Here is a 4996-nt window from a genome sequence, read left to right as displayed (position 1 = left end):
ATTTAACGAACCAAGCAATTTGACAATTGACATCTGTATAAATTTTCTTAATCGTCCTGAACGGTAAAGGCAAAGGCTAGGCATTCATTCAGCCCAGTCAAAAGACCATAAACGAAAACGACATCTGTATTTTGCTACTAACGAAAAAAAAAACACAATTATACAATAAGATCCACAACATCATCATCCGAAGTTAGATCATTAATTAACCGCCTTTTTGACATTTAAATAAGTTGCACGTGACTTCAACTGTAGTCTAATATCAATGGTACTGGTGATGTCACTCTAACTGTCATCTGGTTCATTTGGTATCAACTAGAGTGTTGCCAGAACAAGAAAACCCAAAGTTACTGTTTACTGTTACGTTCCGTTTCACGTAACTTGACCTGATATTATGGAGAGACAATTTGAAATATTATTTGAAAAAATGAAAATGGAAATGAAAAATCAGACAATCGAACTAACAGAATCTCTTACAAACAATATTATGGATCGGATGGATGAAAAACTAATGCCTATCAAGTAGGAAAACGAAAAACTCTAAGAAAAAAAATCGGCAAATTAGAGAAGGAGATAGAACATTTAAAAAGAGAAAAGAAAAGTAATAACCTAATTATTTTTGGATTAGAAGAGGGCGAAAACTCAACAGCTGAGCTATTTAAGAATATAAAGAAGAAGTTCAAAAGGGACATAAATATCAAGTAAGAAGACAACGATGTAAACAAATTAAATCACTTAGGAAAACCAAAAGCAGGAACTAATCCGAGACCTGTACTATGTTCCCATTTAAGTGAACGGAAGAAGAAGGAAATTCTGAAAAGCAAAAAGAATCTAAATGGAATTTATGTATCGGAGGATTACTCGAAAGAAGTATTAGGTAAAGAGAGGAAAAAAGGAAACATAGCTTCTCTGAAATATGATAAAATAATAATTAAAGAACCTAACACCAACAATGACAAAAGGAAAAGGTATTTATGTTGAATATTATATTAATGTTTAATGACCATAACATAATATCGTGTACACAATGTATATAACTGTAAGTTATTGTGAATGCTTCCTTTAAGGGCCAGTGTTGGAAGTGTAAACGAAGCATTACGGAGTAGGTGGTTTGTCTATGGTGTTGTATTATCTTTACTCCTGTCAAACGTCTATGCTCTCTGCCACCACCACCTTTTTGACACCACCGGCCTTTGCCGTTGTGATCTTATAGTAATATTTCCATCAGATCCCGCATTACTGGGGCTCCCCCTGTCATCACATGGAAATACAGGTCTACTAGGTGGATCAGATGGGTCAGACTGACTATGGGTCTGAGGATTTTTGTGTTGTGACACTTCTGCTGTGTCCGTAGGTTCTGGTGCGACTGATTTGTAAAATTCATTTTCCAAAAATGTTTCATTCCTAGCTTTTATGCACACCTTAGGATTAGTTGGGTTTAGTAATCTGTATCCTTTGGTCTCATCACAATATCCTAAAAAATATATTTATCACACTTTGCATCAAATTTCTTTCTCTTCTCAGCTAACGCTAAACAGCCAAAAGTTCTAAGGTGAGTCATATTTACCTTTTTATTTGACCATTTTTGCTCAGGGACAGTGTCCCTCACCGCCTTGGTGGGCGATCTGTTCTTCAGGTACACAGCCGTATTCACAGCCTCCGCCCAAATCCGCTGGTCGAGACCGCCATCGAGAAGCATGCATCGTGCTTTCTCTACGATGGTGCGGTTGGCTCGCTCTGCAACACCATTCTGCTGTGGCGAGTGAGGCACTGTGGTCTGGTGGCGAATTCCACACTTCTTTAGGAACTCCTGAAAGTTATTATAAATATATTATCCACCATTATCGCTGCGAAGAACCTTGACCTTCTTCTTTATATTCTCTAAATTTATCAAAAACCTTATCCTTTGATTTAAGAAAATATACATAGGTCTTTCTACTGTAGTCATCTATGAATGTGAGGAAATATTTACTTCCACTAAAAGATGCTTGAGGCATCGGACCACATAGGTCTGTATGAACTAACCCTAATTGTTTCCTAGCCCTACTAAGCGACTTCTTGGGAAACGGCAGCCTGGTTTGCTTTCCCTGTACACAAGAGATACATGATTTGAAAGTTGAGTTATCAAAATCAATATCAAGAGCCATACCTTTTAGTAAATCCATACTACGCCTGTTCAGATGTCCCAGCCGCCTGTGCCACACCTCCTGCGACCCCCTGGACTGAGGTGCCGACACTACCTGCTCAGAGTTTGGATCTGTGGAAGGGGCTATAACATTCCTGCCTAAGTTGAGGCTTATCTAAAATGTAATCACCATTTGTTTGTGTGGCTTGAGCGACAACCTCATCCCCATCTAAAATCCTACACAAGTTGCCCTTAAATGATACAGTAAAACCCTTTTTGGTCATCACACTAACAGATAATAAATTCACTGATAGATGAGGAACATACAGTACATCACTTATGATCCTTAGTAGGGGAATTTCTAGCTTTTCTCTACCCGATGACATCAATGTTTCACCATTTGCAAATTTGACAGCAATAGGAGATTCACTCACATAATCAGTTAATGAATTGAGGTTATTACACATATGATTTGTCGCTCCGGAGTCCACATACCAAATATCACTGCCTAAATTCACTGACATCGCACAAAACAAACTTTTATTCTTCTTCTCTTCCTTCTTTGCTCCCTCAACACAGTCCTTGAATCTGTGCCCGGGCTTTTTGCACCGAAAACAGCGGATAATCTTATTCCTCGGTTTACTCACAGCTAAAGCCGAATTAGTGTCATCTTTCTCAAGCCTCCGTTGATACTCCTGTGTTAACCGGGATCTTACTGACTCTGTGGTGAGCTTCTCTGAAGAGTTTTCCAAGGTCATTATGAGCGGGTCGTAGTTGGATGACAGCCCACTCAGCATAATGACAGCCAGAAAGTCATCCTCCAATCCAGCACCGATGTCTTGTAGCTGCTGACCGACGTCGCTTATTTTATTTAAATAAGTCTGCATGTCCGTGAATCCTTATAGTTTTAATGCGAACAATGTGCCCAACAGCCCTAGGCGTCTCGTTAGACCTTTACCTTCGTACACATTTTCGAGTTTTTTCCACGCCTCGTTTGCAGTTTTTGCGTTTCTAATATGTGTCAACACGCTGTATGTGCAGCCCCCGCACGAGCAAACAAATACGCGCCAGCGCCTTGAGTTGCATTTTATCGTCCACACCTTCCGTTTTTTCAACGGCGTCCCACATATCCTCGTGGATTAGTAACATCCGAACAAGGAATTTCCATGTGGAGTAGTCTTCCATACCTTTAAGTTTGTCAATTGTGACTCGCGATATCAACTCCGCCATTTTTGCGTAGTTGTAGATTTCACCGCCGATATGTTGAGGTTATAACTTACTTGTTATTTAACAAAATATGGATAACTACTATTGCCTGAAGGGCTGGACCCATAACCTGAAGGGTGTAGGCCGTGAAAAGAAAAGATTTGAAAAGGATCAAACTTGATTTATTTTAAATATTTTGGGAGCACACAGAAAAACGCAGCGAGTCGATGGTCAGTCGCAGGCAGAGAGCATAGACGTTTGACAGGAGTAAAGATAATACAACACCATAGACAAACCACCTACTCCGTAATGCTTCGTTTACACTTCCAACAGCAACCGCAGTCACCGTCAAAATCTCAGCCCAGAAAACAATAATCGCTGAGCTCTCTAATAAACAATAGAACAAACGCCTTCAATGCAATGAAAATCAAATCAAACACTCTAACCAATATTTCCACACGCAAGAACCAATAGCAATCAACATTCGGAACACCGGAAATTCAAACAAACTACGAAAAGCAACAAAATATAAAAACACAATCTCCCCCAATCCGACTGGTCCTCGTGGGGGATGAAGACCACAACCCTCCAACAATCCAAAAAAGAAAGGAAAAAATCTATATTGCAGCACTAAATACCCTTACTCTGAGAAATGAAGAAAACTTAATAGAATTGACATACGCGCTAGAACATATCAAATGGACATTGTTGGTCTAAGCGAAGTGAGACGATTGGGAGAAAGGATTGTTTCGTATCAGGATTTCTTATTATACCATATAGGGACCATTCCTGGCCATCATGGGGTTGGCTTTATTGTAAAGAAACACCTGACAAACTTTATAGAAGGGTTCATGGGCATTTCGGAGCGCATAGCAATGATGAATTTAAAGCTACCAGGATACCAAGACTCATGGTCTATTATACAAGTGTACTCATCTACAGAACAGTCAGACCTAGACACAATAGATATATTTTATCTTGAATTAAATAAAGTCATCCGAGATCACGCTCATAAAAACTTAATAGTAATGGAAGATTTCAATGGCAAAATTGGAGACAAGCGTCCTGGAGAAAACACATTAGGAATATCCACATACTGCAAAAAAACCAGAAGCAGGAATGGAGAAAAAATTGTAAATTTCACTCAAGAAAACAACCTTTCCATTTTAAACACTATATATAGGAAAAACAAGGAAATAATGTGGACTTGGATCTCACCAGACGGGAACACAAAAAACGAAATTGACTAACAAGAGAAGTTACTTCAGCAACTTTAACGTCATCAATTAATTTAATTTCAACACCAATCATAGGATGATCAGGGCAGAATTAAAAACTAAACAACTAAAGAAACCTAGACCAAGGCAAGAACTAGTAAATGTCAAGCTCGGGAAACATAAAATGGAACAATTATCGGCCAGCCTGAGAGAGAAATTCACAAACTTTAAAGAAAATACAAAGAACCTAAGCATACAGGAAAAATACAACTGGATAGAAAATATTATTATAACTGAAACAAAAAAAGCTTCAAATTCCAGTAATGGCTAACAACTACCACTATTAAATTGCTAGAAAAAAGGAGCCACTTAATCAACACAAGAGATGCAAAGGACAGAAGAAAAAATCTGACAGAAATTAACAAAGAAATAATTAAAAACATAAGAA

Source organism: Leptidea sinapis, chromosome 16 (assembly GCF_905404315.1).
Source record: "Leptidea sinapis chromosome 16, ilLepSina1.1, whole genome shotgun sequence".
NCBI classification, from domain to species: domain Eukaryota; kingdom Metazoa; phylum Arthropoda; class Insecta; order Lepidoptera; family Pieridae; genus Leptidea; species Leptidea sinapis.
This window is presented reverse-complemented; position numbering follows the sequence as displayed.